The sequence below is a fragment of the Lipotes vexillifer genome, unplaced genomic scaffold (genome assembly GCF_000442215.2).
Source record: "Lipotes vexillifer unplaced genomic scaffold, Lipotes_vexillifer_v1.1 scaffold4, whole genome shotgun sequence".
In the NCBI taxonomy this organism is placed as follows: domain Eukaryota; kingdom Metazoa; phylum Chordata; class Mammalia; order Artiodactyla; family Lipotidae; genus Lipotes; species Lipotes vexillifer.
This window is the reverse complement of record NW_006785876.1, coordinates 4,696,160-4,707,600: the sequence shown is the minus strand read 5'-3', so window position 1 is coordinate 4,707,600 and position 11,441 is coordinate 4,696,160. Positions and strand designations below refer to the sequence as shown.

The 11,441-nt window shown below is 56.2% G+C and overlaps 1 protein-coding gene across 1 annotated transcript in view; it reads right to left on the bottom strand.

Annotated features, from left to right (window-relative positions):
- TTBK1 (tau tubulin kinase 1) overlaps positions 1–11,441 on the bottom strand; it is a 36,095-nt gene that overhangs the window by 8,866 nt on the left and 15,788 nt on the right. The gene's annotated exons all lie outside the window — the stretch shown is intronic.

The following is an 11,441-nucleotide window of genomic DNA, read 5'->3' as shown; positions in this document are numbered from 1 at the left end:
GGGGGTTATGATGGTATGGGGAAGCCCAGGAATAAACAGGCTGGGATTCGGGACCTCCGGGAGGGAGGTCCTCTCACCAATCCCCTTCCTATCCCTCGCTCCCCTCCCCACCTCGATCAGGAAGTGTCTCCCAACAATGCGAGGGGGCTCCTCGGGTCCCTGGAGGGAAAGGGCTCAGGTGGGCCCCAGGGCTGAGCTTTCCCCATCCCACCAGTCTCACCTCTTAGGGGGCAGGGGCCAGCCCTCTCCTCGCTCAGTACTGTCAGCCACATGGGCCCCGAACCCCGCCTCTTCACCCTCGGACGCCCCTCCAAGTGTGGGGGCAGGGGTGGACGGAGCAAGTGCAAAGGAAGCAGATGTTGGTCCCTGAGTTTTATTTTCGGGGATGGGAAGAGAGAAGAGCTGGAAGTGGGGGCATGTTTGGGGACCCCCAGGGCCCTCAGTGGTGTAAGTGGGGTGGGGCAGGAGACACGGACGCAGGGTCTTGGGCCAAAAGGGGGTGTTGGGTGGCTCTGAGAGACCTAGGCTCAAAGCTTGGGTCCCCCTCAACTCTGGGCTCTTTGGCATCCAATTGCAAGGCCAGTTATTTGGGGGGGGAGGGGGCAGCTCTGTAGGCGGTGAGGTAACTGGAAGCAGGGGTGGGCGACAGGGGCTCTTCGAGCCCGGAGAATTGGGCAGCTTCCCCTCCCAGCCCTCGTCAGCATCCTGCCCTGAAGCCCTGAGGGGCGAGCTACCACTCCAGCCCCGCCCCGCCCCGGGCCAGGGACCCTGCGACCGAGAGCCTGCGGAGGGGAAGCTAACACAATCACAGCGCGGGGCGGGGGCGGCGGGCGGCGGGCGGCTGGGGGCGATAACCCGGGGGAGGACTTTAGCAGCAGGCAGCTCGGCGGAAGCGGGGCGCAGAGGCTGACACCCCCTCGGGCGCACTTGTCGGGGCGCCCGGGAGGGCAGCTCTGGCGGCGTGAGGGCCGGGTCTCGAACCCGGGGCTCGGAGGCCTGGCAGTACCCTGATCACGCCGCTTAGCAGCTAGTTAAAAAGACTGAACGTACATTCGTGGTGCGACGGCCGCGGGGGCGGGTCCAGGGGTCGGGGACAAAGGGGAATGTGGTAGATGGGGGTCCCGATACAGTGATAAACCTGTGAGAGGGGCCCAGAAACACGATCCTCGTGCTCTCCTGGGCGGGGGGCCGCTAGTTTGCTGTCCGGAGAGTGCATGAAGTGTGCCTGCAGCTATGGGTGAGTGTGTGTGTGTGTGTGTGTGTGTGTGTGTGTGTGTGTGTGTATGTGTGTGTGAGGGGGGGGGCCTGTTAGTCGTGGCAAGGTGAACCCCAAGCCCCCCCACCCTCAGAGCCTGTGCAGGTAGAAGGGAGGGTACCTGGTGGGACGCACGGCGGAACCAAGTGGAAGCGGAGGTCTAGGAAGGTTCCCATAGTCCTTTGGGCTTCATTGCCCCTCTTCCCCCACTGCTTCTTAACTACTCACTTGGGGGGCTGGGGCCATTCAAGCCCAGGGGCTCCCTAAGCTGGGTAGCCCACAGGGTGGTGTGAGAAACCATTTGGGATATTTGAGGGATGTGGTCCTCAGACTGGGAACCTCTCCCTCAGGGAGAGGGATGCTTTAAAATTTTCGGAGGCTGGTGACCCCACCAGTCCCGGGGGCACCTCTGTCCCTAATGGGAATAATGCAAACTTTGGGGACGTGCCCCCCAACTTAAGAAGAGTGATTTGCCACACTCCTTGTTACCAAGGACTGCCCATGGGGGTGGGCTGATTCCTGCCCTATGGGCTGGAATCTCAGTGGAGTTTGGGGTGGGGTGGGGTGGTGTTCGGGCCCTCCTTAGAGGTCTATTCTTCCATCCTCAGGTACCAAATCAACCCAAGGACAGCAGGAGATACAGCATTATGCTCCCACAGCCAGGGGCCCCCATATCCTCCTTAAGCATGGTCCCCTCCCCTGGCCACCCAATATAGACACATTGCCACAGCTCTTTCTGCCCACCCCAAGTAGCCCAGGCCCCCCCAACCACTGCCTGGGCAGACAGCACCACCCCTCCCCAGAAAAGGAGATCTAAGCAGGGCAGAGGAGAGAAATAGCAAAGGAGGGTCCTGGGCCCCTCCACAGAGAGGAGCCCTGGCTTTTCCTGGGATTGGAGGGGCCTGTCCCTCTTGGCTGGGGGAGCAAGGGTTAAGGTACCAGCGTGGCTCAGAGTTTCCACTATTCCCCCATGTGCTGGGCAGGGCTATTCCCCTTTTCCCCACAATTGGAAACGCAAAGGAGATTGCTGGGTTCGGGATGCTAGTGGCAGGGGTGAGTGTTGAATGGTTATTGCTGTGACCCAAGCTGCCTTAAGTGGGTGGGGTGTGTCTATTCATTACTGAGAATTTACTAGAGCATTTTTCACTGACTCAGGTTCCTGTCCCACAGAGAAAATACTGGTCCTCTGAGGAGGACCCCACTTGCCATGAACAAATCCACCGGCCCACACACACACTTAGGCACACACACCATGAGCTCACTGACATGTACACACAGCACACAGCACACAGCCCCACTGGCCACGAACTGCCTTATCTTAAGAAGACCACCCAGTTTGAGTTCCTGGGGCAGAACACTGCCCCCATTTGAGTGCTACAGCCTTGGATAGATTTGGGGGGGTGAGTGAGTCCTCAGGCTCAGAGAGGTTCAAACTGAGTTCAGGGTCTCTGCCTGTAAACCGGTTTTGTTTAGCTCACACAGTGATTTTTCTTTAAAAAGTTGTTGCTTTTAAAAAATTAGATGGCACTAATTAAAAATTGTGAGATTTCACTTAAAAATTGGAAGATACTGGCAACAATTGGCTGAGCTGAGGATTGGTGGTGGTCCTTCTGTTTACCACAATCCCCACAAGTGCCCTCTCCCTGGCACTGCTTGGCTCCTGTTGACATGTGAGTTGGTGACATATCACATCTCCATGGTCAGTGGTCACCAATGCCAGTACCTGCCCTGCCTGTGAGCCTTACCCCAAGGATTCCACCAATACCACTGAGGACAGAGTTTTGATCACCTGCTTTCTCACCGGAACCCTTACTCCGCCCATCTAATCCCCAGAGCTGCTATGGGATGCTTGGGGCCATGTGGGATTGAGAGGTTGGGGTCTCTGGAGAGACAGGGTCCAGCCATTTCAACCAACCCCAGTACTCTGGAGTGACCCCCACCTGGACTCTGGGATGGAGAAGGAAGGAGAGTCTGACTCATAGACAACTTCCTTCTTCCTAGATAGAGCAAGGAGGGGCCAACCAGAAAGGACAGTAAATAGTAAATAGACCAATACACAGACTAAAATGCTTTAAAACTCCCATCAAACAAGACCTCAGTTATTCGGCATTGGTGGGGTTTTTAATATGCTTTTGTAAATTAGATATTCTGATTAATCCGTTTAATGCAGATAATACTGGGCTTCCTAGGCTATTATGAGGATTAAACAAGTTATTTTTGTAAAGTGCTTAGATCACTGCCTGGCACATAATAAGCTCTGTGTGCCAGTGACTGTTAAATAAAATAAATTAATTAATAATTGGAAGCCACCACTACATGCAGGGTGTGACTTTAAAGTATGAAAATATCATTTTCCAATACAACAAAGAGTACTGTTTCTTTTCAAAGCCGACCTTGGGGAGGCTACGTGCTTTCCCCAAGCAGGGTATCATTTCTCGAAACACACTGACCTCTTCTTTGGGAAACCCAAAGGAGCCTGGCAACACTGCAGGTCCCTACCCAGCCTGGGACCTAGAGGCACAGGCACCCCAACTCCAGGGCTCTGCTGAGCTTTACATGAACTTTGCTCCAACACACGTGGCTTCAAATGGCCTTAGATGCTCCAAAAGTCAAAACTACCCTCAAAAGATAATCATTCCTAGATGGAGAGGGTGCTCTTGGCCCAGATATCCTCAAAAAGAAACAGATTTTGGAGAAAGGAGAGTGGTGGGTACAGGCTTAGCTCACATGGATGAGACATCCACGAGAACAGTTTGGCTCAGGGCACTGCCCACTCACTACGGCATCCCTAGGCTGGGGCAGGGGCCCTGAGATAATCTTAATATTATCAAGATCACTTCCTGTTAGTTCAGAGCTTTATGGCTTATAAGACAGTATCTCCTCCACTACGGAGGACACGTAAAAGGACGTCCCCCAAAGGACAAAATGTTTTGAATCATGATCTTACTTTAAAGGACACACCCTCTCCCACAGTTATCAGTTCTGGGGTGTGTGTGTGTGTGTGTGTGTGTGTGTGTGTGTGTGTGTGTTTGTGTGTGTGTTTGAAAATTCAGCCACTTTGGGGTTGCTAAACAGGATTCCCCACCTCCAAAAGCTTTGGAAACGGAAATATGTGTTTAATGCTAAAACGAGGCTGAAGCTAGTGCCATCATCTTTGATATGTCACAAGGCACTTTGGGATCTTAGAGTACCTCAGGGTGCTGGTCACTGAGTGGGAGCTGTGCTCAGGGTCGGGTAGTGGAACCCTCTGGAAGGAAATGCCGGATAACAGAGTGCTTGGTTTCATCTAGTCCCAGATAACAGGGGCCCTGCCCCCACTGCTGCTGACTTTTAGAGTGGCTGGTGGACAGACTCCTCTTCATTTCAGCCCCTGTCACTAGCTGGAGAGGATGGAAAGAGGGCCAGAGGGTAGCAGAGAGAGAGGGGGGCAGTGCCAGAAGGCGGGGAGTGGGGCTACTGTCCATCCCACCCCCACACCTTTGTGCTTTGTGTTTTCCCTCTTTTCTTGAGGGTCTACCCTGACCCTCCTCTAACTTCTGCCACCGCAGGATGTAGAGCCACACAAAACACCCCGGAGGGCAACAGAGGCTCGGACTTGGGGAGGTTCAAAAATGAGCAGTCAGGATGGGGGTGGGCCTGAGTCTGGCTTTCATTCCTAGATGGAGAGGGTGCTCTTGGCCCAGATATCCTCAAAAAGAAACAGATTTTGGAGAAAGGAGAGTGGTGGGTGCAGGCTTAGCTCACATGGATGAGCCATCTATGAGAACAGTTTGGCTCAGGGCACTGCCCACCCACTAAGGCATCCCTAGGCTGGGGCAGGGGCCCTGAGGCCTCTACCGCAACCAGAGACAGGAGTTGAAGGGAGATGAGTTGGGAGGGAAGCAGACATCAAGAGAGGAAGGAGGGAGAAAGAGGAGCCAGGATGATAGTAGGTACATAGGAAACTACCAAGGACTGCACAGATGTGTTTCTGACTCCCTAACACACACACACATGCACACTCATACACACCCACACACACAGGACTGTAGCACTGTGCAACTTCAGTGGATGCCATTCACATTAGGGTCTATGTAAATGGCAGCGCACAGCCTGAGCATCTATCCGTGACAACCCTGCCACATGCACAAATGCTCATACATAAGCACACTCATAAGTGTACCTGCATGCGCATAAGCACACACACAGACGCAACCTTACTGCAATAAACATTTTGCAAACCTTCAGGCCTCCTCCCCTCCTTCCCTCCCCATACAGGTACTGCCCTTCTTGGAGCCATCTTCAACACTGCCGCACTCCCCAGGGGAACAGAGGTGCTGGCTGACATGGGCAGGAACGAAGAAAGAGAACCTTGGGGGTCCCTGCAGTGACAGGTTGGGTGCTGTGAAACAGGCAGAAAGAGCTAAGCAATCTGGCATCCTGATCCCCCGCCCACCTCCAGATCCCCATCTGATCAGCCTACCAGGTGCTCTGTTGCTCTGTCTTCAACACCGCCCCTGGGGGGGCAAAAAGATTGGCTGAGCACCCACAGGAATGAGTCACCCTCTGAGAGGGGCAGTGGTGGGACTGCTGTGTCTGGAATTTGTCCTGAGCTCACAGGTCCTACCTCATCCTTTACAACACCCTCTCTGCCACAGCTACTAGACAGGGTCCTTTCACCCCGAGGCTCCAGCTCACTTTGAGAGACAGATCCCAGGCCCCTGTTCAGACTTGCTCAGCTCCTAAGGAGCTGGGCCAGGCAACCAATCCCACCAGTGGATGATGGCACATATGCCTTGGGGGAGGGGCAGCCTATAGTGGATTGGGCTCCAGGCCTCCTGGGTTGAGATGTGGGAGGGCAAGGACTCTGTCCTCTGTGACAATGGCATGGGAAGGGCTCACTGGGTTACAGGGCTGCTTCCTCCCATACCACTGAGTGTAGAGGCACTTTCCCACCAAGCCCCAAATATGGCTGGCCAGGTCCCCGTCTCACACACAGGGCCACACGCTTTGCCCCACACGGAAAGACAGACACACAGCACACCAAGAGGGACCCAGTCTCCTGGCACTCCCCTCAAGGGTGGACCAGGCCCAACTATGCCAAGAGATCACAGATTAAAAAAAATAAGCCCCATTCCAGACTGACTCTGACCCAGCATGCCTCTTCCTGACACCTTGGTTTCCACTGGACTCTGGACTCACTGGTGGCTCCAGCCCAGGGCCCCTGTCCTGTCCCAGAAACTGCACCAACAGCCCCATCCCTCCCTGCACCATTTGGCTGGCACCAAGCAAAGGGAGACGATGGGGGGTGAGGGGCGGGGCGTTACAGTACCTTGGGCCAATGTTATAGGGGGCTGTATTGCATGATGGGGAGGGACAGGGTGTATGAGTGTGTGATTATTGCGTCCTGGGAAGGAACCACGGTCTCTGCCTGCTCCCCACCCCCCCCACCTGCCCCCTCCAGGAGGGGGGGGGGCCCAGCCTAGGTCTTGTGCGTGAAGCGGGCCCACACCTGCTGCAGCTGTGACCGCGAGATGCGGAGCACCGAGGGCACGAGTCTGTGGTTGCCGGCGGCCAGGGGCGCGTGGCGCCGGTGGGGCGCCCGCACGGGGCTGCTCTCCGCCGAGCGGCTGCGCTGAATGAGGGAACCGGAGGAGCCGCCGCCGCCAGGGTGAGGGTAATGCTCGGTCTCCAGCGTGGAGGAGGAGAAAACGGAGGACGCCAGTCGTCGCAGGGGGCTGTACCGCGGGAGGGAGTGCCCCGAGAGTCTGTCCTCCTCCAACTGAAAGAGACCAAGAGAGTGGAGGGAAAAGAGGCGTCAGGCACAGACTCGACAGCTCCGTCTCGGGGGGCCACCCCACCGCTGACAGCCCCTGCGGCACCGGCGTCCCGGGCAGGTCGGCAGGGTCCGGCAGGGTGCAGAGGGGTGCAGACTGTAGTACTTTCCTGCCTCACAATCTAGGCTCCGGCCTCCAATGCCCTTTCCCGGTCTCCTCCTCACACCATGGTCTCCTTGCAGAGACCTTGGTCACTCACTTTCTCCGGGATGCCTTCGTGGCTTAGCTCTACATAGCTCGGGGTTCCCTCTGGGCTGGGGAAATCCTGCCCCCCAGGAAGGCCGCTCTAAAATGTATTAGCATCTGTGCACCATCTGTCTTCCCGGCTGGACTCCATGCCCTGCATGAGGTCTAGAGAACACCAGCTACGTGCCCTCTGAGGTGGCACTCCTGCCCCCATGACAGGGGCAGTCAGGGTCTCAGCGACAATGTAGCAGAGGGTAGGACTCTGAGGTCCGACTACTTATGTTTGAATCCCAACTACACCACTTACTACCTGGGTGACCTCAAGCAAGTTACTTTACTTCTTCATGCCTCAGCTTCCTCATCTGTAAAATGGGGGTGACTATGGTTCCCACATCATAGGACCTTTATAAGGATCAGATGTTATGATATGCAAAGCCCTTAGAACGGTGCTGGCCATAGTGTAAATGCTGTGTCATGTGAACTGTTTTATTACCCTTTAAATCACTCTTGAGAATGAAGAAAGGGACAGAGGACTGGAGGGTGGAGGAGTCGATTGAAATCTTTTCTCCAAGGTGGGTTTTTCCCTGTCCTCTGCGAGGTGGAGCCACATGGCAGGGTGTGGCCGCCTCACTTGGCCACCGTTGGGAAGAATCACCCCTGTGCCCTGCTGCCCTCGTGCCCTCAAAGGGAAAAGGGAAAGTGGGGCTCAGCGTCCCAGGCTTATGGGGATGGAAATGGTGACTTGGCTGTCATCAGGTGTTTCCCATCCTGACCCCTAGCTCTTCCTGGGACTGAGGCCAGTTTACATATCTTTAGGCGGGGCCAGTGGGGACTGGCTGGGCCAGCTGCTAGAGGGCTGAGGAGGAGGGGGCCCCTGAGGCCACTGGATGGGAGTCCAGGGACCGGGCATGGAACCTCCAGCTGAAAGGCGAGGAGACAGAATATTCTGTAGGATTGTCTTTGCCCTCACTCTGCTTTCCCTTCCAGCTTCTTTGTGGCCAAGTCTAGGATCCTTCTGAACCGGTCCTGTGTGCACTGAGGGTTAGGGGTCCAAGGCCCACCTGGGGATACTGAGGGCCAGAGGTACCCACAGTTGCCCACAGTCCCTCTCGCAGCACGTGAGGGTGGCTCAAGTTCAGCATCTCAGCCAGAGTTTGGTCAGCTGCCAGAGGGCTTTAATCCCAGCGTGCTCCTGCCCTTTCAGGCCAGGTACTTCTTGTGGCCACCTCCCTGTCCTCAGTGCCCCACTGAAGTGTCATGTGTCTGAGGCCACCCCAGCTTCCCAGGCAGGCTGGCTCCCTGTTCCTAGCAGAGGAAAGTTCTCTGTTATCTCCCTACGTCCCTTGACTGTAAACATTGTGTCTCCACCTTTGCATCCCCACCCCACCCCCTTGACTGTGAGCTCCGATTCATCTTTGTCCCCCAGCCCCTCGCACACGTGGCAGGGAAATGCTCTAGGGGCTGCCAAACAAATGTCCATGTACTCAGGGAATGTTGACCCGCTGGGTTATCAGCCAGAGACAACCGGGAAGGAGGGTAAACAACCCTCCCCCAAATCACACACTCTGTCCGCTGCTCTCTCCTCTGCCCTGGCTTTCCCGGTCACTTCTCATTTGCACCGTAAATTCCGGAGAGAAGAAAACAAGGTGTAAGAAAACAATTAAAGTACCATGCTATGCACACCAAAGAACAACAGATGCTCTAAAACTGCCTGGTTCCACGTTATCCTCGTCCCTGCTCCCCACGGGGGTTGCTGACAGAGTTGCAGGTGCTCCTATCTTTGGAGCTGTTAGGAGGAAGTTCACACGTCAGACGCCAAAGCAGACGGAGCTGGGACTAGGAGGGGCTTCCTTGCAGAAAGGCGGCAGGGTGGGGTCCCTATAGAGACTTCCTGCCTGCCCTGAGCCACTTAATCTAGTTACATTACAGGATGGGGGGAGTTCCACAAACTGTGATTCCAGGGTGCAGCCAGCTATGGATCCCCCACCCAGGCTGGGCTCAGGACTCTTTCCAGACCAAAAGAAGGAAAACATGTGCCAGTCCATTCCTCCCTATTCCCCTGCCCTTGGTGAAGGAAGGAGTCAGCTTCACCCTGCTGTACTGAAATACTCCAAGACATGTCCTGCCCCATGTGCTCACACACAGACACACACAGAGACTGCACCACACACAGTGACACGCCCACAGGCACGCCTGCTGCCACAGTCCAGCCAGCAGGCGCACACACGTGTGCATGCAACACACACACCCCTAACATCCCCTCCAGGCTCACACGACTCATCAGTTCATCGCTCACTGAGACAGGCAATGCCCACCCTTGTCACGAGGAGGACCTGAGCCCAAGACTGACTGTACGACAGGCCTGAGTCTGCTCCCCCAAATCTCTCCTCACCCCCTTGGTTGGAATTCCCCAGTGGGAGGCTGACTCCTAGGACAAGGGGGGGGTGCATCTGAAGGCGAGAAAACCCTCCCAGATAGCTCAGCACCCCAACTCTGAGATCCAGTTGGCCTACAGTCACCAGGAAGGGACTGGAAGAGCCCAGGTCCAGAACTCGGCCTCCTGATTTTAATTCTGGGCTTTCTCTCCACCCCACACCACCACCCACTGTCTCCTTTCCTCCACTCTGCACCTCCCAAGAGCACAACCTATTGTGTGTCTGATCTCTGATGCCTCCGGTCCCCGGCACAGAGTAGATGCGCAGTAAGTAGGGAATGACTAGGTGATGAATGAATGCATGAATGAATGAGAGGGGAGCAAGGGAGCCCAAACAGGTCTTGCTCCTTCTCCTGCTTCCCAGTGCTGGTTCTGGTGGGCACAGTGTCCAGGTCAGCAACACAGCCATGCTGCCCACATCCTGCCGTAGCTGATCCTCCAACTCAGGCTGGCTAGGATCTCTCTGGGTGGAAGCTCATGGTCCCCACTTTTTGAGCCCCCAATTTTCCAGTGTCCAGGGCAAGGCCAGGATGAACACTCCTCAGGATCTTGGGTCAGAGGTTGTCTCTCCTACGCACAGGGATAGGGCGTAAAGACAGCCCTCCTTGGAGCTGCCTTCTCCAGAGCACCTGCGATCTCCCGGCCAGACCTCCCGATTCTGAGCACACAGCAGAACTGGCCCCAGCCCCGCACCTGGCATCTCCCAGAGCCTTCTGCGTGCATGCCCCCGACGTGGGACAGTCCAGTGGAACGCGGCACAGCCCCTGAGCCCGCTAGCATCACCTCCTTGCTCTCCCCAGTCCTCTGAGGGAGCACAGACCCCATTCAACACCCAGGGTGAGTGTTGGAGCCATTTCCTGGATCAGAGGTCAGCCTCTACCCCACACAGAGAAGCCAGGCCAGGCCAGTGGCCTTCTTCCTATTCTGACACCCCATGTTTGCCAGAAGAAAATAACCGAAATACCATGAGACGTGCTGCGGACCCTCCCCCTGGCATTTATGATGCAACCACCATCTGGCCCCTCCCTGCCCGTCCTGCCTTGTCCCCCAGTCCTCCCACACGAGAAGGTGCCATGGCAGTCTGACCGGGTCCACCCAGGTCCCCCAACATGCCCGCCCCTGTGCCCAGTTTAGGGTCCCTGCTGCCCGGGCTCCTTTTCTCCCCATCACTGTCTGAGCGTCCTGGTCCTCAGGGCTCACCCCCCGCATGGAGCCTGCCCTGACCACAGGACATCCCCTGCTGCCCTCACCCTCTTTCAGCAGCTCCTTCGCTGACTTCCAGGAGCCCTCTGCCCAGGTGTTCCACACTCTGGCCCCTTCAGCTCACTCTTTTTCAAGGGCTCCCTTTCCTTTCACCTCCCCCCCTCCCAGCTCTGCCTTCACGCTTGGCTCTCCCCACCCTCTTGGGTGTCCTCTTGGGTGACATCATCCACTCCTGTGGACTACAAGACCCCCAAATCCATATCTCCTGCTGAGATCTCTCTCCTGAGCACTGATGCCTCCACAGTGGACATCCCACAGGTACCATGAGGTCATTGCATCCAAATCTGAGTTGATACTCCTTTTAAAACCACTCAGTGACGGCACCGCCACCCACCCAGAACACCAGGCGTCAGTGGAGAACCCCTTTGCTCCGTCACAGCTCCCTCAGTCCTCACCCAACACCTCTCGGCTCCATCTACCTTGCCCCGAATCCAAAGTCCCCACCCTGGTCCAAGCCACCAGGGCACTCTCCCGCTGGCGCCTGCCA